The following is a 24,880-nucleotide window of genomic DNA, read 5'->3' on the forward strand; positions in this document are numbered from 1 at the left end:
ATCTCTTCTACCATATTCTAATGGTCAAACAGACCAAATCTGGTACAGCATGGCAAGGCACCATACAAGAGTATGAATGTCAGGAAATAGAGATCACTGGGGCCATCTTGGAGGCTGGTAACTACAGGTACTAAACTTGTTCTAGGGAATACACTAAGTATAAGGGACTCATCTATTAATAGAACCATTCATATATCCCTTCACTTAGTTTCATGATCAATAGAACATACATTCAAAATCTACCATGGACCAAGCTCTGTGTTATATACAAGAGATTATAAAGTAAAAACGACAAGACCTCATACTTACATTCTGGCAAGAGAGATAAATATGTAAGACATGACGACGATGTTCCACTTTAGCATAAAAGAGGCTTGAACCAAATACGATAGGGGTTTTGTAGAAAGAGAGATTGTTTTTGTTTATGTAATGTACAGCAAAGTTGAGCAACCAGCACTGTAGTTAGTCTTAAAAAGCAAGCAGGAGTTGAATAAGGTAGGAGTGATTGGCATTTCAGGAGGAAGAGATAGTATGTATGTGGAAGATTTTATTTTCTAAAAATTGGCACAAAATATATCCTATGTTCTCTTCTGCTGTGTGACCTTGACATCTCCCCATTTAGAGGTGGAGTCTGTTTCTTCACCTTCTTAAATCTGAGGGGCCCTGTGACTACTTTCACCAATAAATTATAGTGGAAGTGTTGCATTACCACTTTCTGTCATAGTTCTAAACTAGCTGTACAGTTTCTACCACCTGTTTCTCTGAATCCAGCCCCTACAGAAAAAGTGAAACTTCCTTTAAATATCCATGCTGCAAGAAGCTAAGCCAAGGGAAGAAATCTTGCAGAACCGGAAGCCACACAAGAGAGGCCAAGGAGCTCTGATACACCAGAATGTGAGTAAAGATGCCATTTTGGAAGAAGATTCTCCCACCCCAACCAATGCAGTGTTGATCAGAAATGACCACAAAGTCAAACCATTCCTGCATTCATGACCAAATCATGAGCAAAATAAAAATGGTTGCTTTTAGCCACTGAATTTTGGGGCAGTTTGTTATGCTGCAAGAGATAACTAAAATAATGAGCGTATTGCATTACATGTTCAGTGAGTCCTTTGATGAAGCTAGCTGCTACATTGAAGAGTAAGGCAGGAAAGCATGAGCTGGCACAGAATCCAAAGTATAAAATATTGGGCATGCTCTCGTAAATGTTGTTTAGGAAAAGGTGGACATTCTGGACTCTTCTGAATGGCAGAGTAATAGAATTCAATTGGTGATTGGAGATAGTCATTCTGAGGAAAATGTGGAAGATGAGCAACAGAGAAGAGAAGTTAGAGGAAAGCAGACCATTTGTATTTTCCCTTGAAACTAACTGTACAGCAATCACGAAGGCAGAAGTACGGAAGTGTTACATCATGAAGGAGAATGGAACATTTACTGATTAGAATTACATCTCGTTGGCTGGTGGAAAGGAGCTAGATAACAATTATTACATATGATTCTTGAATGTCTAGCCATTATCTAAGACAGAAAACACGAGAAGAAGCAAGCGATGTTTAATGAGTTTGGTTTTAGTTGTGTTAAGTTCAAAGTGCCCATGGGACATTTTTTTTTTAAGAAGTTGTTGGGGGTAGGAGTTTATTAATTTATTAATTTGTTTTTGCTGTGTTGGGTCTTCGTTTCTGTGCGAGGGCTTTCTCAAGTTGTGGCAAGCAGGGGCCACTCTTCATCGCGGTGCGTGGACCTCTCACTATCGCGGCCTCTCTTGTTGTGGAGCACAGGCTCCAGACACGCAGTCTCAGTAGTTGTGGCTCACGGGCCTAGTTGCTCCACGGCATGTGGGATCCTCCCAGACCAGGGCTCAAACCCATGTCCCCTGCATTAGCAGGCAGTTTCTCAACCACTGCACCACCAGGGAAGCCCTGCCCATGGAACTTTTAATGATTGCAGTTAAGTCCTAGAAGAGCAATTGTATTTTGCTTTCACTGTACCATAATTTTCACCTTTCTTTCACTCTTCCTAATTATTTTTAATAGAGAGCAGCAATCCAAGAGATGTTGGTTACCACTGAGTTCCTGCTAAAAGCCACACAGATTCTTACACAGTAATAGTCCTAACATCCCACTAACCCAGTTTTCCCATTTAGTTTCTTTTATGATCCCTAATTACAGGCATAAGATCCAGGTAATGACTGGGTTACATTTTCTGCTAGACAAATTATGTACATAATTATAGGCACATGTTCACTGAGATATTGAAGCATCTGATGCTTCTACAGAGAAGATAATTGTCAACTTTTGCAATGTAATTAAGTCTAAATGGGAATCCTAATCATTTTCCAAATGAGCAAACAGTAAGCTAGTTCTGATTGGCTGATTGGCTGTGCCAAGGCAGCAAATGAAACAGGTTTGATGCCCAGGTTAATTAGTCATCTATGAATGTCACCACCCTCAGAAGCCCCACATTAGATCTGAGCATTAGAGCTAATTAGCAGTACATTGTTGAAACTTTGTATGATTTTTACCTGGCTTGTCTTTGGAATTCAAAATCTCACAGTTCTTTTTTTCCCCTGAATCTGTCTTCTCATAGTGACTCATATCAAGTCATTTGAATGCTCTACCCACTAGTTCCAGCACAGGCATGAGAAAGCAGATGGAATGAGGATTTAGGGTGAGTCAGAGCTGGATTCAAATCCCACAGAAATTTCATTCTTAGAGTGAAATCTATTTCCTCTTCATCTCTCTCTTTCAGTAGTTCATCTGTAAACTACATGTGATTCATTTTTCTATATAGAACATTAAGATCACTCCAGCAGGTTTCCCCATGCCTCTTTTCAGTCAAACTCCACCCCACCCCTCTAGAGACAAGCATTATGATATTTTTCCATTAGCTTTGCCCATTCTAGAATATCGTGTGAATGTCATAATGTAGACTATAACACTTTTACATAAGGCTTTTTTCAGTCAGCATTATGTGTTTGAGGTCCACCCGTGTTGCTATGTCAGTACATCCTTCTTGCCCGAAAAACTAATAAACCTTGATATTTCTGTCACTTCGTATAATAGAAATGTATTTCTCACTCATATCAGAGTACTATATGGATATTCCTGGTTCAAAGACAGCTTTCCCACATGTAGGGAACTTGGTGAACTTGGGCATCTGAAGTTTCACCTTTTCCTAAGCCTTGGTACATCTGTATCTGACAGCTGATGCAGAGAAAGGAAAGAGGTCAGACGGTAACCTCCACTGCTTAAAAATCCAGCCCAGAAGTGTCACACATCACTCCTATGCATATACCATTGGTGAGGGCAGACCATGTGGCCATATATGTATACAGATGGGAAGCATCGGCTCTGGGTGGGCAGCCTTGTTCTTGCACTCACTCCACACCATGGAAGGAAGGATGTACTTTTTGATGGAAAGCTAGTTATCTCTGCCACAATGTCTGAACTCCAGTCCCATGACCTGCCATCCCCCTCCCCCAACTAGGCTCTTTACTGAGTATCTCTGTAAGAAGACAAGAAGCACAAACTCTACAAACCAACAAAATAGTGTCCACAGATGCTACACCTCTTGGCTCTTGAGGTGGAGTCCTATCTCTCCTACTGCAATTGCCTTAAAAACTAGCCTTGTCAATGACCACTTTGCTGCTTCTATGGGCTATCAGGTGGCTGGCAAGGTTCTTTTAAACCTTCCCTTCTCTTTTTTATTCAGATCTTGCTCTCCTCTGCTAAGTTTTTCAAATGTTAGCTATGAGAAGCCATTTGCTTAGGTAAGGATTTGCCTGGTACCCTGAAGCCACTTTCAAGAAAAATTATTTTCTTTTCCAAGTCACTGTTAACAAGGCTCCTGCACATGTATTGAAAGATTTACTATGTGTCTGGTCCTTTGCTAAGGATTTCCACATATATTATCTCAATTAATCTTCAAAATACATTATAAGACATGTATTATTATTTTTATTCTAGGATGTCAGAAACTAAGGTCCAGACGTTAACTAGTGGTGTCCCAAGGTATAGAATTAAAGAATGACCTGGAATTTGAATGTGCATCTTATGACCAGAAAGGAATTTACAGATTATCTGTCTCATTCCTTCCTTTCACAGGTAAGGAAATAGAGGCTTAAAGCACTCAAATGATTTGTCTAGTGTCTGAGAGCTGGAAAGCAGCAGAGCCAGGTAGAGTCTAAAGCTTCTAAATATCTATCACGTGGTTCTATCTTTTTAACAATAAAATTTTGTCACACATCTAGCTGACCCCTGCCCTATGCCTGAATGGATTCCTAGCTGACAGTCATTGGTCAGTGAGCCTCCATTTGGGGTCAACTATCACAATATTTTCAGCTTCCACCTGAATGGTGATGTTATGTCAAACCAGCTATTTTCCTGAAATGATCAAACTTAGTCTGCCTTTGCTGAACACTTTTCTTTTGAAGTCTCCCCAGAACCTGTTTAGCAGAGGCAAAACGCCTTTGCCAATTTATTCCCCCATTCAGTGGTATGAATTCACTGTGTCTTATTATGCATATGTGAACTGAAAGTGTTTGCTGCCTCAAGGATCAGCCTCTGATATTTCCTTACTAACTTTGCTTTTATCGTCTGTGAAAAAATCAACTTGGCTTAGCACTGATGACTGTGTTGTATTTAGCTGCTGTATATGTTTTCTTCATCATCGCACGTCTTTTATTTACTGTAATAAATGTGATCGAACAGTGTAGGTTAAGCATCACCTATAGACTGAAAATGAAATACAAAAAATTTCTGCCTAGAAAATAAAATATTTTTTGAAGGCAACATGTCATTGCTTTTGTGTTTCCCTGGTTGGGGGCCTTGTAAACACCCAGCTGGAGCTCCCTGGGTCCAAACCTGGGATGAGAAATATAAAGTGAGTAGGAATAACAGAGGAAAAGAAATCTATTTGACCACTGAAGAACAATGAAGTACAATCCCATGAACTAGTCAGCAAACACTTTAGGAAGATTGCACTTGCTGGAGTGATATATAATTTGTGGGATGCCACTAATTACAACTTCTATAACATGGCTTTAAATCCTTCCAGAAAAGTACCCTGCTTATTCAAATTGAGGCATTTAAAATCTGTCAAGCTGCCAAAACCTGTTCCCTGAGGTGAATGGCATGCTTCTGTCCTGGGGAGATGGTCAGTTTTACTGCTTATATTGACGATTGGACTTAAGTGTCCCATGGGGATAGTGGAGATGTTGGCCAATACTAAAGTGTAGACTACTAAAATAAAAACCTACATTCTACCTTTATGGATTATACCTGCAGTGGAAAGGACCTGTTAGTTATCTTGAAGAAATAAATAAATAAATAAATAAATAAATAAGTACCAGAATACTGCCTGCTTCCTAGAAGTCAATTAATACATATTTTTTGAATGATAAGTATAGTAGTTACCACTTGATGAGAACATGCCACGTATCCAGCACTTAGTAATGCATTCCTTATAGGGTCCATGAGGCCTTCCACATTCAGGCCAAGCCTGACCTATGTTATTTTCTTAGAGCCCTCTGGGGTTTCTTGGAATTTTTCAGGCCTTCACTCACACTGTATGCTCTCCCCTCTTTGTCCTCTCCCAAATCTCTGCCCCTCGTTTTTTGGCACTCAACTGAAATGTTTGGTAACAGGTGAATCAGGGATTTCCTACTTTGGCAATTGGACATGTCCCCTGAATTTGTATATTGTGACAATTTCCTTCCATGACCCCAGATTATGTTGATGCCATGCTATGGATTCCTAAAACATGCTTCACTTTTTCTTTCATGACACTTAGCACAATTGTAATTGTTTACAGCCTCTTGATAGGAGCCCCAGAAAGAGGTGAAGAACATTCTTGTCTTGCTCATGTTAATATCTTCTTCCCTTGGTTCAATTCCTAGAAGTGTTTAAAAATATTTGCAGAATGAATGACTCTTTAGTGCATTCTCACATCAATTCCTTAAGGTAGAAGTTATTATCTTTAATTTACACATGAGAATGCTGACGATCAGAGAACAAACCCTCTAAGATCCCTACTGTAGTAAATAATAGAGTGTGTCTACCTTACTCCAAAACCCATGCTTTCAAGTCCTATGAAACATGGTCTTATGCTTTAAAAGGAACTCGTACTATGTGAATGTAGGTTATAAAAGTGAAGACAGTACAAAAAATGTAAAGAAAAATTAAGTGAAATTTATATATGAAACTTAAGGTTAGTGGGTGCTTTTAGTGTGCTTAAACTTACATTTTCTACTTTGGAATACCACGGGCATTAGATCAAGAACCAGCAGTTCCTGAAGACACATCATGATTTCCTAATGGAAGATGGGAGATTGGGAATGAAATGAAACCAAGCTGTGTTTTCCTATCCAACCCCAGAATTTGAAATCTCTAGGAGTGACCTCACCAATTACGCCAGGACTCAAACCAACCACAAAGAGGGAGAGGTGTGTCAGTCTAATGGGGACAAACAATCACCACAACCCACCTCTACTCTCTTTTTGGTTTGGGCTGTGTCTATTTCAACCAGAGGTAATAAAATTATAAACATGTAGAGCCACTTCAAAAGATGACATCCTCTGGAAGACCTATGATGGGTGATTTCACAGCATAGGACATCTGGTTAACCTTTTATAAGTATTCAGAATGGCTTAGGAAAGCTAAAAACCAGTAGGATAATGTGGCTAAAGCAAATATTGCTATTTTCTGTTCTAGAATGCTTGTGAGCAGAACATGCAGGGAGGGACACCCAGAGGTGCATCAAGAGGTACATAGACTTTGTGGAAGAGGTTCACAGCTTCAAGTGGGTGCCGACTCCTCTGAGTGTTAAAAGTAAGAGAAGTCATTGAATTTTCATTGTCTGACAACTCACCATGCCGTCAATCTCATTAAAAAGGATAAATGAATCTTTATCTGAAACTTAACAATGAGCAAGCTTGTAAGTAGGAAAGTGTGCAGTTGCTCAAGAAGTCAGTTTCTCAGATTTCTAGATCAGAGAGAGAGCCAAAAGAAACACAAAGTCCCTGAAGTTTGAACCAGGCTCTCCATGACACTGCCAGCTTTGATGAATTTAATTCTGAACCCCCAGAAGTGGTGTTATCCCAAGATATGGAAGGCATGGCTGAGAAGTGGCTTGAACAACCAGTTGAGCAAGAAGTAGGTTCCAGGGGGATTTGTTGAGCTAAAGATGAGAGGAGTAGAAGAAAAGATGGACAAGCCTGGAAGACTGGGATAAAGTTACAGGAGGAGCATAAACCCCATGGCCAGGAACGAATTTTATTCAAGTATTAAATAAGCACGGGTGACACATTTATAAACCAGTTTCAGGAATATTGCTAAATCTCAGGAATATGACAAAAGAATTCCACAAGGTAATTAATGCATTATTTCTCTCCATGGCAATCTCTTACTTTAGAGAAGGATTCAGTTGTGTGGAGAGATATTTATATTAGTGTAGAGGTATTCACATGATGATGACATGGATACACAGCACAGAGAGAGATACCAACTCACAAACTGGAGAATTTCTAAAAGAAGTTATGCAAGCAAAGTGACCCTAGAAGAATATTATTCTGAATGTTAGTTATATAATAATTGGAATAGGCCACAGCTGAAGGTAAGAAAATATCCAGAATGCTATCATAGCAATCCAGGTTCCAATGGGGTAATATTTGAAGAAATAAGATTTGGCATTAGAAACTGACTTTATGAGCGTTCAAGGAGAAATTTACTTTCCTGTCCATTGTCTTGCAGGGCTCACCCTCTCTCATGGTCTGCAATCACCTCATAGACTGAGATGCTTAGAGCTATAGCCTGAGTTCTAGTGTTTCACAGAAGTATATATTTGTTCACCACAACTATTTATTAATCATTTATTGTTTTCCAGGAACTAAACTAAGAACTATCAGAAGTGGATAATATAAGGGTATATCTATATCTATCTATCTATCTATCTATCTATCTATCTATCTATATCTATATCTATATCTATCTATCTATATATATATATTAGTACAATAGGTACCAATAGTTGTTTGACTTTTTACTTTCCTAAACTTTAGCCTAAATTGGCCAAAGCCTGACAGTATCTAATCTCTTCTGCTATGATGTCATGTTGGGGGATACTGTGATGACGTGAAAAGAGCATGGCCGATCTAGACAATGGGTCTCAAACTGGAGCATATATTAGAATCTTGGAAAGTTAAAACAAGGTTTGCTAGACTCACTCCAGAGCTACTGATTTAGTAATCTGGGGGGGTGGGTAGCCTGAGAATTTCAATTATAACATGTTTTCCAGAAGATGCTGCTAGTCCAGGGACCACATTTTCAGAACCTCTGGAGACAGACTAGTTTCCTACATATTTTCTCCCACTACTTTAGCTCAAAGAAGCTACCCTTCCTTTTCAATGCTAATGAAATCAAAGTTGAATTATATATGGTCTGGCTTTCTGCCTAATAGGTGGACTTTACTCTCCATAGGACTGAGCAGGAACCTATTTGATTTCTTTGACTTTGTTTCTTGCTGAGGGGTAGATGTTCATTCAATTGTAGGTGATCTATGAAATGTCATGGTCTCTAGACCCAGGGGAAGAGAGGCAGCCTCTTAGATGAGGGTAGGGAAGTTCAGTCGCAAACTTCCGTTGGGCATTTGCCAGATGACAGTGCTGTACAGTGACCTGGACAGATGTACCCTGGGAAAGACACAGTCTTTATCCAAGGGCTTTATGCCCGACAAGTTCAAAAGGAGCTTTCAATATTTAGAATGTGAAAAAAACTTAAGACAATAGAAAATGTATTCATTATGGAAAAAAGTGAAATTTAAATCTCCAGTTCACCAAAATAACCACGGAAAAGAAAGTTTGCGCCTTCAACCTTAGAATAATCACTAGTGAACTACATGAATCTCTTAGTGCTATTAATCAGGTGATCAGCTAGATGGGGCCAGCGGAGCAGCCTCTCATAGCCAGGCAGTAAGCTCACATAATTGGGGAGCATATAACGAAAGACTTACTATCTTAGTTTGCATGCATTTGCAATTTGAGGTCAAAACTCCAATGTGTATATTGAGAAGAAAGACATTAATGAGCACAATTTCTTGCAGGACTATTTGGCTTAGAAAAATAGCAGTTTAGGCTCAGTTTAAGTGTGCCTAGGTGATCTCCCTCAGCACAAGTCTGTCTAGATCCAGTAAACCTCATCATGCTCGCATATCAGGGAAATCAATCACTATTCCAACATATATCTGAGGATTCCTTTACTGCATGTGCACAAAACTGAAGCACTGTGGGAGAAGGCACATTGCATTTGGCCAAGCTCTGAGAGAGTGGGGAAAGGGTGTGGGGGGACTTTGCATAAGCAAGGTGTCCATTTTAGAAGTGTGGATACACAGGTTCCTACTTGAATTGTCGTCTCCAGCCCAGTGCTCGGCACATGAGAAGCAGTTCATAAGTACTTTTGAACGTGGAATTTAGTAGAGAGGTAAAGTGCCAAGATGTGTTGGGTTTTACTCATGAACCTGCAATTCATTTTGGCCTCAAAACATTCCCCAGTAAAAAGGCTATAGTCTTGGCCATTCATGTATATTTCTCTTAACTTTCCATGATAAGTCCCTAGCAAGTGTAAAGTTGTAGAAAATTGAACATTGTGGTATCCTGTGGGGGAACTATCTTAAATAAGACGTCATTTTCCAAGACGCTTAGTGACTCTAAACATCATCAGGCCTAACTGTACAACCTTGCTTTTCCAGATGGTATATGGATGTGAAAAATTTTACAAGCACTTCTTTTCCAAATAGCGAAGTTTAATATTTTCTTGTTATAAAATGTTGATGCTCCTGCCATTGAAAATAGTGCAATATAAAAAGTTGTTCATCTGTTCTTTGTCAAGAGAAGAAAACAACTTGTTTGGCACCAGACATTGATTTTCCAGCAATATGAGCAATAAAGGGACTAAACTCTTAGAAAAGTGCCAAATTCAACCCCACCTGTCTGATGTTTCCAGACGATCTTGCATATTCAGCTCAGAGTCTGGAAACATTTATAATTTGCAGTTCTTAAGAAACTGATGGAAAGATGAAAGAAGATGTTGATTATTTCTACATTTTATAAGCTATAGGTATATTCAACTCTTAAGTAATTATGAGCAAAATATTTTAACTCTTGGCCTCAATCTACCCAACTATAATGTAGGTAAACCAAACAGCCTGCTTCTCTAAATATTTAACAGGTAATAGTAAGAATGATAATAATAACCCTTCTTTGAATGTTATCATTTTGTACCTGGCAGGAATTATATTAAGACCCTTACTGGAATTAGCTCATTTTATTCTTACTATAAGCCTAAAATATGTTATATAATCTCCACTTAACAGGTAACACAAACTGAGGTGTTTAGCAGATAAACAACTTTCCCAAGTCAATAAAAACAGACCTAAGATCAAAATTTAAGTCTTCTAACTAAAAACTAGTGTTCAAAAACACTTTCTTAAATGATAATTGGACTCTCAAATTAAATATCATTATTCTTCTTTTTACAAAACTTACAGGGTCACATTTGAAGCAATAAAGGATAGATAGGTAGCTAGCTCTAGCTAGCTAGCTAGCTAGCTAGATAAGGTATAAACACACACACACACACATTTTTTAAATTTTCAATTCTAACAGGCTATTCTGTTCTTTCCATGACCTAGAATAGATTCTTTCTGTAACTCTGGATAAATGAATCCATTTCATAGCTCAGGGGGAGGGGGAGAAAAAGAAAAAACCTTGGTCACTTTTAGACATAAAATGACTTATTTTCACAATTAATATGTTCAGTGAAATAATAAAAATTCAAACTTTTCCTTCCCCTAGCTAGGAACAAATCCAAGTTTTGTGGGCCTACAGCATATATCTTAGGGGAGGATCTATTTACAAAAGAGGAAACATAACTTCAAAAGTAACTTTAAGCACAAAAGAAAATAGTTATTGTGACATCAGCAAGGTGATGGAGTAGACTAGTATGTTCCAGTTCTTCATTTCCCCAAAGAAACATCAAATAAACAGCTAGAAATTGACTAATAGCTTTATGGAGCCCTGGAAAACATCAGAAATCTACAGAACCAAGCAGATACTCAAATTTTACAAAGGCGCATTCAAAATGATAAGAAATCTTGTGGCATTGTTATTCATCATTGCCCCATCTCCTGCTTGGCATGGCATGGAATGGTTGGGAGGAAGTAGACCAATTCTCACTTTCTTCTTGGTTGATAGGACAAAGTGGAATTCCTTTGCAACATTGTGATCTATCTATGGGTTGCCTGAGGGATCGGTTTCTTTCTCACCTGACTCAGAGCTCAGAACATAGTTTGGATTTCAGGCTGGAAGCTGCAGAAGGCAGTAGTGGACACTGTGGCATGTAAAAGCTGTAGGAAGACTGCAGACACAAGGAAGCCAATCTGCAGAGGTTGGAAGAAATAACTGTTTTCCAATACACAAATCTAAACAAAAGATAATAGTATACAAAGAAATAAAGAAATATGACCCATTGAAAGAATCAAAATAAATCTCCAGAAACTGACTCTAAGAATTTCTGGATTTGGGCTTTAAAGAAAAAGACTTTAAAACAGCTGTCTTCTTCTTCTCCTTTTTTTTTTTTTATACAGCAGCTTTTTATTCATTATCTATTTTATACATATTAGTGTATATTTGTCAATCCCAATCTCCCAATTCATCCCACCACCACCACCACCATCCCTGCATTCCCCTCTTCCTGTCCATATGTTTGTTCTGTACATCTGTGTCTCTATTTCTGCCTTGCAAAATGGTTCATCTGTACCATTTTTCTAGATTCCACATATATGCATTAATATAGGATATTTGTTTTTCTCTTTCTGACTCACTTCACTCTGTATGACAGTCTCTAGATCAATCCACATCTCTACAAATGACCCAGTTTTGTTCCTTTTTATGGCTGAGTAATATTCCATTGTTATATGTACCACATCTTCATTATCCATTCATCTGCCAATGGGCATTTAGGTTGCTTCCATGACCTGGTTATTGTAAATAGTGCTGCAATGCATATTGGGGTGCATGTGTGTTTTGAATTATGGTTTTCTTTGAGTATATGCCCAGTAGTGGGATTGCTGGGTCATATGGTAATTCTATTTTTAGTTTTGTAAGGAACATCCATACTGTTCTCCATAGTGGCTGTATCAATTTACATTCCCACCCACAGTGCAAGAGGGTTCCCTTTTCTCCACACCCTCTCCAGCATTTGTTGTTTGTAGATTTTCTGATGATGTCCATTCTAACTGGCATGAGATGATACCTCATGGTAGTTTTGATTTGCATTTCTCTAAAAATTAGTGATGTTGAGCAGTTTTTCATGTGCCTCTTGTCCATCTGTATGTCTTATTTGGAGAAATGCCTATTTAGGTCTTCTTCCCATTTTTTCATTGGGTTGTTTGTTTTTTAAATGTTGAGCTGCATAAGCTGTTTATGTATTTTAGAAATTAATCCTTTGTTGATTCATTTGCAAATATTTTGTCTCATTCTGAGGGCTGCATTTTCATCTTGTTTATCGTTTCCTTTGCTGTGCAAAAGTTTTTAACTTTTGTTAGTTCCCATTTGTTTATTTTGTTTTTATTTCCATTACTGTAGGAGGTGGGTCAAAAAAGATCTTGCTGTTATTTATGTCATAGAGTGTTCTTCCTGTTTTCCTCTAAGAGTTTTATAGTGTCCGGTCTCACATTTAGGTCTTTAATCCATTTTGAGTTTATTTTTGTGTATGGTGTGAGAGAGTGTTCTAATTTCATTCTTTAACATGTAGCTGTCCAGTTTTCCCAGCTCCACTTATTGAAGAGACTGTCTTTTCTCCATTGTATATCCTTGCCTCCTTTGTCATGGATTAGTTGAGCATAGGTGTGTGGGTTTACCTCTGGGCTTTCTATCCTGTTCCTTGATTTGTATTTCTGTTTTTGTGCCAGTGCCATATTGCCTTGATTACTGTAGCTTTGTAGTATAGTCAGAAGTCAGGGAGTCTGATTCCTCCAGCTCTGTTTTTTAACGTCAAGATTGCTTTCACCATTTGGGGTCTTTTGTGTCTCCATACAAATTTTAAGATTTTTGTTCTAGTGCAGTATAAAATGCCATTGGTAATTTGATAGGCGTGTCTATTTCCTTTCCCACATTAGGGAAGTTTTCAACTATAATTTTTTCAAATATTTTCTTGGGTCCTTTCTCTCTCCCTTCTCCTTCTGGGGCCTCTACAATGCGAATTTTGGTGTGTTTGATGTTGTCCCAGAGGTCTCTTAGGCTGTCTTCATTTCTTTTCATTCTTTCTTCTTTATTCTGTTCTGTGGCAGTGAATTCCACCATTTTGTCTTCCAGGTCACTTATCTGTTCTTCTGCCTCAGTCATTCTGTTATTGTTTCCTTCTTGTATATTTTTCATTTCAGGTATTGTATTGGTCATCTCTGTTTGTTTGTTCTTTAATTATTCTAGGTGTTTCTCCTTTAATTCTCCTAGGTCTTTGTTCAACATTTTTTTCATCTTCTCGGTCTTTGCCTCCATTCTCTTTTGAGTTCCTGGATCACCTTCACTATCATTATTCTGAATTCTTTTTCTGTAAGGTTTCCTATCTCCACTTCATTTAGTTGTTTTTCTGGGGTTTTATCTTGTTCCTTCTTCTGGTACATAGTCTTCTGTCTTTTCATTTTGTCTATCTTTCTGTGAATGTGTGCTTTATGTTCCACAGGTTGCAGGATTGTAGTTCTCCTTGCTTCTGCTCTCTGGTTGATGAGGTTATCCAAGAGGCTTGTGCAAGCTTCCTGATGTGAGGGACTGGTGGTGGGTATAGCTGTGTGTTGCTCTGGTGGGCAGAGCTCAATAAAACTTTAATCTGTGTGCTGATGGTTAAGACTGAGTTCCCTCCCTGTTGGTTGTTTGGCCTGAGGCGACCCAGCACTGGAGGCTACAGGCTTTTTGGTGAGGCCAGTGGCAGTCTCTGGAGGGCTCACACTAAGGAGTACTTTTCAGAACTTTTGCTGCCAGTGTCCTTGTCCCTGCAGTGAACCACAGCTGCCCCCTGCCTCTGCAGGAGACACTCCAACACTAGCGGGTAGGTCTGGTTCAGTCTCCTATGGAGCCACTGCTCCTTCCCCCAGGTCCTTATGTGCACATTACTTTGCAGGTGCCCTCCAAGAGTGGAGTCTCTGTTTCACCCAGTCCTATATAAGTCCATCTCATTGTGGTTTCTCCTTTGTCTTTGGTTATGGGGTATCTTTCTGGTGAGTTCCAGTGTCTTCCTGTCAATGATTGTTCAGCAGTAAGTGTGACTCTGGTGCTCTCACAAAAGGGAGTGAGTGCACCTCCTTCTACTCTGACATCTTCATCCCAAGTTTATCAAAACAGCTATCTTAATATGCTTCAAAGATCCAAAGGAAAGCATAGATAAAGAAATAAGGAAAACCAGGAAAACAATGTATGAACAAAATAAGAATATCAACAAAGAGTAAAAAAGATTTTAAAAAAATCAAACAGAAATTCTGGAACTGAAAAATCCAGTAACTGAGCTGAAAATTTTACTATAGGTGTTCAGCAGCAGACTCCAACAGGCAGAAGAAATAGCCAGCAGACTTCAAGACATGCCATTTGAAATTATGAATTCTGAGGGGTAAAAAGAAAAAGAATGAAGAAAAAGGAGAACCTAAGGAATTTGTGAGATAACATCAAATAGACCAATACCTGTATAATGGGAGTCTCAGGTAGAGAAGAGAGAGAGAAAGGGTCATAGAGCATATTTGAAGAAATTGAGAAAATACATGGATACACAAATACAAGATGCTCAAATGGATTTCACCAGGATAAACAAAAATATACTCAATGAATCACATTACAATCAAACTTTTGAAAGACAAAGATAAAATCTTGAAAGCAGCAAGAGAAAAGTAATGCATCATGTCACAGAATCCTAAATATGATTAGAAATGAATTTATCAGCAGAAATATTACAGGTCAGAAGGCAATGGAAACATACTTACAATGCTTAAAAACAAAATCAGAAACTGTTAACAAAAAATTTCTTATCTGGCAAAACTGTTTTTTGAAAATAAGGGCAAACAAGACATTTGCAGATGAGCAAAAGGTAGGATCATCCATTCGACTAGACCTGCCCTAAAAGAAACGCTAAAGAGAGTTCCTCAAGTTGAAATGAAAGGATGCTAGATAGTAACTCAAGGCCTTCTAAAAATATAAAGTACATAGACAAATATAAAAACCCCTATTATTATACTTTTTGTTGTAACTTCAACTTTTATAAATCTATGTTAATGGGTAGAAGTCTATAAAGGTGTAATTGTGACATCAATAACATAAAATAGGGGGAGAGGACTGTTAAAGGGGTAGAGTTCTGTATGTGATTGAATGCATTGCTATCAATTTATGATAGATTGTTTTAACTTTAGGATGTTATATGTAATCCCCATTGTAACCACAAATAAAGTATCTATAAAGTATAGACAAAGGGAAATGAAAAAATAATCAAAATGTGTCACTACAAAAAGATCAACTAAACACAAAGGAAGCCAAGTGAGAGGAAATGAGGGACAAAAAAGCTACAAGACATATTGATAGCAAATAAAAAAATGGTAAAAGTAGGTGCTATCTTATCAGTCATTACTTTAAATGTAAATGGATTTAAATCTGCAATCAAAAGTCATATATTGACAGAATAAATAAAAAAACAGTATCCAACTATAAGCCATCTTTAAGAGACTCTCTTTAGATCTATGGCCACATATACACTGAAAATGAAAGAAGGGAACAAGATATTCCATGCAACTTGTAACTAAAAAAAGAGAAGAGGTGGCTATAATAATATCAGATAAAATAGGGTTAAGTGAAAATTGTTACAAAAGACATAGATGAACATTATATAATTATAAAATCATCAATTCATCAAAAGATATAATAATTGTAAACATATGTCCTTCAAAGAGTAATCAAAATCCTCCCCCAAAAGAAAAGTTTAAGACCATATGGTTTCATTGGTGAATTCTACCAAATATTTAAAGATAAACTAACATGAATCCTCAAATTTTTCCCAAAAATTGAAAAAGAGAGAAAACTTCCCAACATATATTATGAGGCAGCATTACCGTGATACCAAAGCTAGATGAAGACATTATAAGAAAAGAAAAGTACAGACCAATATCTCTGATGACTATTGATACAAAGATCCTCAACAAAATACCAGCATGTCAAATTCAACAGCACAATAAAAGGATAGTACAAAGACCAAGTGGGATTTATTCCTGGAATACAAGTATGATTCAACACATGAAAAGCAATGAATGGGATGCATTATATTAACAGATAAAGAAAATAAAAACAACCAGATAATTATCTAAATTGACTAAGAAAAAGCATTTGACAAAATTCAACACTCTTTTACAATAAAACATTCAAAAACCTAGGAATATTAGGAAACTATCTCAGTATAATATAGGTGATATATGAAAAACTCACAGCTAACACCATAGTCACAGATGAAAGACTGAAAATTTTTTCTCTAAGATGAAGAACAAGACAAACCTGCCAATTTTTGCTACTTGTTTTCAACACAAGTACTAGCCAGAGCAATTAGGCAAGAAAAAAAAAAGAATGCATCCAAATTAGAAAGAAAGAAGTAAAATTATCTCTCTTTGCAGAAGGCAGGCTCTTATATGTAGAAAACCCTAAAGATTCTGCAAATAAAAAATGTTAGAAAAAAAAAACAATTTCAGCAAAGTTGCAGATACAAAATCAACATCAAAAATAAGTTGCATCAATGTACATTAACAATGGACAATACAAAAAGTGAGAAAACATTTCCATTTATACAGCAACAAATAGAATAAAATATTCAGGAATAAACTTAATGTAGGAGATGGAAGTTTTTGCCCTGAAAACTATAAAACATTAAAACAGATGCAAATAAATGAAAATACATCTTTTATTCATGGGCTGGAAAACTTAATATTGTTAAGATGCAAGACTACACAAAGGGATCTATATATAGTCAATCACCCTAAAATTCATACAGCCTCTCAAGGCACCCTGAATAGCTAAAACAATAATGAAAAAGAAGAACAAAGGTGGAGGAATCACATTTCCTGATCTCAAAGTTTACTGCAAAGCTATGGTAATTAAAACAATGTGGGATGGCATATAAAACAGTGGAATAGAATAAAGAGCCCAGAAATAAACTCTTTCATATATGGTCAAACAATTTTGACAAGGGTGCTTAAACTTTTCAATGAGGAAAGGACAATCTTTTCAGCAAATGATTTTGGGAAAACTAGATATTCACATACAAAAGAATCAGTGTGGGCCCTTACTTATACCATATGCAAAAATTAACTCAAAATGTATCAATGATCTAAATGTAAGAGCTAGAACTATAAAACTCATAAGAAAACATAGAGGGAATGCTTTATGAGATTGGATTTGTCAATGACATCTTGAATATGATACCAAAAGCACAGGCAACAACAACAAAACAGTAATAGATAAATTACACCTTATTGGGATTTAAAAATTTTGTGCATCAATGGGCATTATCAACAGAGTGAAAAGGCAACCTATGAAATGGAAGAAAATATTTTCAAATCATATATATAAGGAAATTATATCTAAAATGTGGGAAAAATTCCTATAGCTCAACAACAATAATAACAACAAAACAACCCAATTCAAAAATGGACAAGCACTTGAATAGATGTTTTTTTCAATGAAGATATACAAATGACTAATAAGCACACACAGAGTTTCTCAACATCACTAATCATCAGAGCAATGTAAATCAAAACCAAATTTAAATACCACTTCAGACTCATTAGGATGGCCACTATAAAAATAATGAAAAATAACAAATGTTGGCAAGGATATGGAGAAATTAGAACACTTGTGCTTTGCAGGTAGGATGTAAAATCGTGTTGCTACTGCTGCTGTGGGGAAAAGTATGATGATTAGTATAGTATGATGATTTCCTAAAAGTTAAACATAGGAATTCTATATAATCCAGGAATTCCACTTCTAGGTATATATGCAAAAGAAATGAATGAAGGATCTAATAAATATATTTCCAGAGCCATTTTCACAGCAATATTATTCATAAAAGATGAAAGGTGGAAATAACAAATGTCCATTGCAGGATGAATAAGCAAAATATAGTATATGCATACAGTGGAATATTCTTCAGCCATCGATAAGGAGAGCATTCTGACACATGCTACAGCATGAATGAACCTTGAAGACATTACAGTAAGTGAAATTAGTCAGTTACAAAAAAGTACAAATATTGTATGATTCCACTTATGAGAATCACATAGAGTAGTCAAATTCATGGAAAGAAAGTAAAATGGCGGTTTCAACATCTGAGGTGACAGGGAAATGGGGAGTTAGTATTTAGTGGATACAGAGTTTTAGTTTTGGAAGATTAAATATTTGTAGAGATGGATAGCATCAATAGTTTCTGAACAATATGAATGTACTTAATAACACAGAATTGTACACTTAAAACTGGTTAAATTTTTATGTTGTATATATTTTATTGCAATAAAATGAGTTTTTAAAAAAGAGTATTTATTTATTTTCTTAGGATTATTATTTTATTTTGAATTTTATTTTATTTATTTTTTTAAACAGCAGGTTCTTATTAGTTATCCATTTTATACATATTAGTGTATACAAGTCAATCCCAATCTCCCAATTCATCACACCACCCCACTCCCCACCACTTTCCCCCCTTCATGTCCATACGTTTGTTCTCTACATCTGTGTCTCTATTTCTGCCCTGCAAACTGGTTCATGTGTACCATTTTTCGAGGTTCCACATATATGTGTTAATATTTGATATTTGTTTTTCTCTTTCTGACTTACTGCACTCTGTATGACAGCCTCTAGATCCATCCATGTCTCTATTAATGACTCAATTTCATTCCTTTTTATGGCTGAATAATATTCCATTGTATATATGTACCACATCTTCTTTATCCATTCGTCTGTCAGTGGTTGCTTCCATGTCCTGGCTATCGTAAATAGTTCTGCAATGAACATTGGGGTGCATGTGTCTTTTTGAATTATGGTTTTCTCTGGGTATATGTCCAGTAGTTGGATTGCTAGGTCATATGGTAATTCTATTATTAGTTTTTTAAGGAATGTCCATAATGTTCTCCATAGTGGCTGTATCAATTTACATTCCCACCAACAGTGCAAGAGGGTTCCCTTTTCTCCACACCCTCTCCAGCATTTGCTATTTGTAGATTTTCTGATGATGCCCATTCTAACTGGCGTGAGGTGATACCTCATTGTAGTATTGATTTGCATTTCTCTAATAATTAGTGATGTTGAGCAGCTTTTCATGTGCTTCTTGGTCATCTGTATGTCTTCTTTGGAGAAATGTCTATTTAGGTCTTCTGCCCAGTTTTTGATTGGGCTGTTTGTTTTTTTAATATTGAGCTGCATGAGCTGTGAGATTAAACCTTTGTCCGTTGATTCCTTTGCAAATATTTTCTCCCATTCTGAGGGTTGTCTTTTCATCTTGTTTGTAACTTCCTTTGCTTTACAAAAGCTTTTAAGTTTAATTAGGTCTGATTTGTTTATTTTTGTTTTTATTTCCATTACTCTAGGAGGTGGATCAAAAAAGATCTTGCTGTGATTTATGTTTTCCTCTAAGAGTTTTATAGTGTCTGGTCTTACCTTTAGGTCTTTAATCCATTTTGAGCTTATTTTTGTGTACGGTGTTAGGGAGTGTTCTAATTTCATTCTTTAACATGTAGCTGTCCAGTTTTCAAGCCCCACTTATTGAAGACACTGTCTTCTCTCCATTGTATATCCTTGCCTCCTTTGTCATAGATTAGTTGACCATACGTCAACTAAGGTACGTGAGTTTATCTCTGGGCTTTCTATCCTGTTCCATTGACCTATATTCCTGTTTTTTGTGCTAGTACCATATTGTCTTGATTACTGTAGCTTTGTATTATACTCTGAAGTCAGGTAGTCTGATTCGTCCAGCTGCATTTCTTTCCCTTAAGACCACTTTGGCTATTAGGAGTCTTTTGTGTTTCCATACAAAGTTTAAAATCTTTTGTTCTAGTTCTGCAAAAAATGCCATTGGTAATTTCATAGGGATTGCATTGAATCTGTAGATTGCTTTGGGTAGTATACTCATTTTCACAGTACTGATTCTTCCAATCCAAGAACACAGTATATTCTCCATCTCTTTGTAACATCTTTAATTTCTTTCAGCAGTGTCTTATAGTTTTCTGCACACAGGTCTTTTGTTTCCCTAAGTAGGTTTATTCCTAGGTATTTTATTCTTTTTTTTTTTTTTTTGCAACAGTAAATGGGAGTGTTTCCTTAATTTCTCTTTCAACTTTTTCATCATTAGTGTCTGGGAAAGCAAAAGATTTCTGTGCATTAATTTGTATCCTGCATCTTTACCAGATTCATTGATTAGCTCTCGTAGTTTTCTGGTGGCATCTTTAGGATTCTCTATGTATAATATCATGTTATCTGCAAACAGTGACAGTTTTACTTCTTCTTTTCCAACTTTTGTTCCTTTTATTTCTTTTCTTCTCTTATTGCTATGGCTAGGACTTCCAAAACTATGTTGAATAATAGTGGTGAGAGCGGACATCCTTGTCTTTTTCCTGATCTTAGAGGAAATGTTTTCATTTTTTCACCATTGAGAATGATGTTTGCTGTGGGTTTGTTTTATATGGCCTTTATTATACTGAGGTAGATTTCCTCTATGCCCACTTTCTGGAGAGACTTTTTTATCATAAATGGGTGTTGAATTCTGTCAAATTTTTTCTGCATCTATTGAGACAATCATATGGTTTTTCTTCTTCAATTTGTTAATATGATGAATCACATTGATTGATTTGCGTATATTGAAGAATGCTTGCATCCCTGAATAAATCCCACTTGATCATGGTGTATGATCCTTTCAATGTGTTGTTGGATTCTGTTTGCTAGTATTTTGTTGAGGATTTTTGCATCTACATTCATCAGTGATATTGTTCTCTAATTTTCTTTTTTTGTAGTACCTTTTTCTGGCTTTGGTATCAGGGTGATGGTGGTCTCATAGAATGAGTTTGGAAGTGTTCCTTCCTGTGCAATTTTTTGAAAGAGTTTGAGAAGGATTGGTCTTAGCTCTTCTCTAAATGTTTGATAGAATTCACATGTGAAGCCATATGGTCCTGGACTTCTGTTTGTTCGAATATTTTTAATCACAGTTTCAATTTCATTACCTGTGATTTGTCTGTTCATATTTTGTATTTCTTCCTGGTTCAGTCTTGGAAGGCTATACCTTTCTAAGAATTTGTCCATTTCTTCCAGGTTGTCCATTTTATTGGCATAGAGTTTCTTGTAGTAGTCTCTTAGGATGCTTTGTATTTCTGCAGTGTCTGTTGTAACTTCTCCTTTTTCACTTCTAATTTTACTGATTTTAGTCCTCTCCATCTTTTTCTTGATGAGTCTGGCTAATGGTTTATCAACTTTGTTTATCTTCTCAATGTACCAGCTTTTAGTTTTATTGATTTTTGCTATTGTCTTCTTTGTTTCTATTTCATTTATTTCTGCTCTCATCTTTATGATTTCTTTCCTTCTACTAACTTTGGGTTTTGTTTGTTCTTCTTTCTCTAATTCCTTTAGGTGTAAGTTTAGGTTGTTTATTTGAGGTGTTTGTTGTTTCTTGAGGTAGGATTGTATTGCTATAAACTTCCCTCTTAGAACTGCTTTTGCTGCATTCCATAGGTTTTGGATCATCGTGTTTTCATTGTCATTTGTCTCTAGGTATTTTTTGATTTCCTCTTTGATTTCTTGAGTAATCTCTTGGTTATTTAGTAATGTATTGCTTAGCCTCCATGTGTTTGTGTTTTTTACGTTTTTTCCCCAGTAATTGATTTCTAATCTCGTAGCATTGGTGTCAGAAAAGATGCTTGATATGATTTCAATTTTCTTAAATTTACTGAGGCTTGATTTGTGACCCAAGATGTGATAAGATCTTGGGTCACAAGATCTTGTGACTCAAGATTCAGGATAATGATCCATGTGCACTTGAGAAGAAAGTGTAATCTGCTGTTTTTGGATGGAATGTCCGATAAGTATCAATTAAATCTCTTTGGTCTATTGTGTCATTTAAAGCTTGTGTTTCCTTATTAATCTTCTGTTTGGATGATCTGTCCATTGGTGTATGTGAGGTGTTAAAGTCCCCCACTATTTTTGTGTTACTGTTGATTTCCTCTTTTATAGCTGTTAGCATTTGCCTTATGTATTGATGTGCTCCTATGTTGAGTGCATATATATTTATAATTGTTATATCTTCTTCTTGGATTGATCCCTTCATCATTATGTAGTGTCCTTCCTTGTCTCTTGTAACATTCTTTATTTTAAAATCTATTTTATCTGATATGAGTATTGCTACTCCAGCTTTCTTTTGATTTCCATTTGCATGCAATATGTTTTTCTATCCCTCACTCTTAGTCTGTATGTGTCCTTACGTCTGGGTCTCTTGTAGACAGCATATATATGGGTCTTATTTTTTATCCATTCAGCGAGCCTGTGTCTTTTGGTGGAGAATTTAATCAATTCACGTTTAAGGTAATTATCGATAAGTATGTTCCTATTAACATTTTCTTAATTGTTTTAGGTTTGTTTTTGTAGGTCCTTGTCTTCTCTCGTGTTTCCCACTTAGAGAAGTTCCTTTAGCATTTGTTGTATAGTTGGTTTAGTGGTGCTGAGTTCTCTTAGCTCTTGGTTGTCTGTAGAGCTATTGATTTCTTCATCGAATCTGAATGAGATCCTTGCCAGGTAGAGTAATCTTGGTTGTAGTTTCTTCCCTTCCATCACTTTAAGTATGTCATGTCTCTCCCTTCTGGCTTGTACAGTTCCTGCTGAGAAATCAGCTATTAACTTTATGGGAGTTCCCTTTTATATTATGTGTCATTTTTCCCTTGCTGCTTTTAAATTTTTTTCTTTGTCTTTAATTTTTGTCAATTTGATTACTATGTGTCTTGGTGTATTTCTCCTTGGGTTTATCTTGCCTGGGACTCTCTGCACTTCCTGGACTTGGGTCGCTATTTCCTTTCCCATTATAAGGAAGTTTTTGACTAAAATCTCTTCAAATATTATCTTGGTTCCTTTCTCTCTATCTTCTCCTTCTGGCACCCTTATAATGCGAAGGTTGTTGCTTTTAATGTTGTCCCAGAGGTCTCCTATGTTGTCTTCATTTCTTCTCATTCTTTTTTCTTTATTCTGTTCCACAGCAGTAAATTCCACCATTCTGTCTTCCAGGTCACTGATCCGTTCTTCTGCCTCAGTTATTCTGCTGTTGATTCCTTCCAGTGTACTTTTCATTTCAGTTATAGTATTATTTATTTCTGTTTGTTTGTTCTTTAATTCTTCTAGATCTTTGTTAAATATTTCTTGCATCTTCTCGATCTTTGCCTCCATTCTTTTTCCAAGGTCCTGGATCATCTTCACTATCATTATTCTGAATTCTTTTTCTGGAAGGTTGCTTATCTCTACTTTATTTAGTTTATTTTTCTTGGTTTTTATTTTGTTCCTTCATCTGGTACATAGCTCTCTGCCTTTTCATCTTGTCTATCTTTCTGTGAATGTGGTTTTTGTTCCACAGGGTGCAGAATGGTAGTTCTTCTTGCTTCTGCTGTCTTCCCTGTTGTGGATGAGACTATCTAAGAGGCTTGTGAAAGTTTCATGATGGGAAGGATTCCATTCAGTCATTATTAATAAGAGTTCATATTTATTGAATCCAGCTTCTGTGTAGATCTCTTTATATTGATTATCTAATTTAATCCTTACAACAACTCTTTGAGTTACTTTCTTAGAGAAGATCATGTTAGCTAGGTCTCCAGCATTCTTGCACTCTGTATTCTCAGTAATGTAATTTCCCAGTCCAGTAGAGTTTCATAGCCTTTCCACTGTGGAAACACTAAAGATCTGCTAGTGTTAGAGGGTCTCCTGCAGAAGTGGGGCATGGCTGTGGCTCACCATGGGAAGAAGGACACTGGCAGCAGAAGTTCTTGGAAGTACTCCTTGCCATTAGCCCTCCAGGAGTCTGCCATTAGTCCCAGCAAAGAGCCTGTAGCCCAAAAGAGTGAGTATTTATTTAGAGTAAGTAATTATCACAAATGATTCCTTGTGGATTAGGGACAATTTCCTCCCCAATATCTCTTTAAATGATTTAATAGAAATGCTTATGGAGAATGTGTCCCTGATTGGACAAACATTTATTTCAACTGAGCTCTCTCCCTCTGCTTTTCCCATATGCTGCTTCAGAAAAGTCACATCTCATGCCAGATGTCATGGTTCTAACACTTATGGGATAGATGGCAGGTCTTTCAAGGGTTCTCTCAGCCTCCCAACTGATGTGGGTGAAGGAGCACCACATATTCTTTTTCTTCAGGAGTGTTGGATGGTGCACTCTTCAAAAAAATTATCTTTGTTTTTCAGCTTTAAACTGTTTCCACTCTACATGTGGATGGTCAGTTGGGAAGAGGTTCTCAATAAGAAGTAATATTACTCTCTTGTGTGTGCTTGGAACTATGTAAGGTATATTTTTGGGTTGACATTTTTAATCAGGAATTTCTATTGCAGGTTTTCTAGGGAGACAGTGCTAGGATATTAGACTCTTGTAATATGCAGAGCAGTGCTATATAACAAAGACTCTCCCTTTTGAAATGCTTATTACTCTATTAAGAAACACTTTTTTGAGATTACCATTAAGTAGTTTGGCACTTCTGTTTGGGGATAACTAGAAGCTATTGTTTTGTATTCTTGATCTTTGAAGATTCAGACAAAACTAAGACAGAAAGGGCCAATTTTACATCCTATAAA

Source organism: Leucopleurus acutus (assembly GCF_964270905.1).
Source record: "Leucopleurus acutus genome assembly, chromosome: 1".
NCBI lineage: Eukaryota > Metazoa > Chordata > Mammalia > Artiodactyla > Delphinidae > Leucopleurus > Leucopleurus acutus.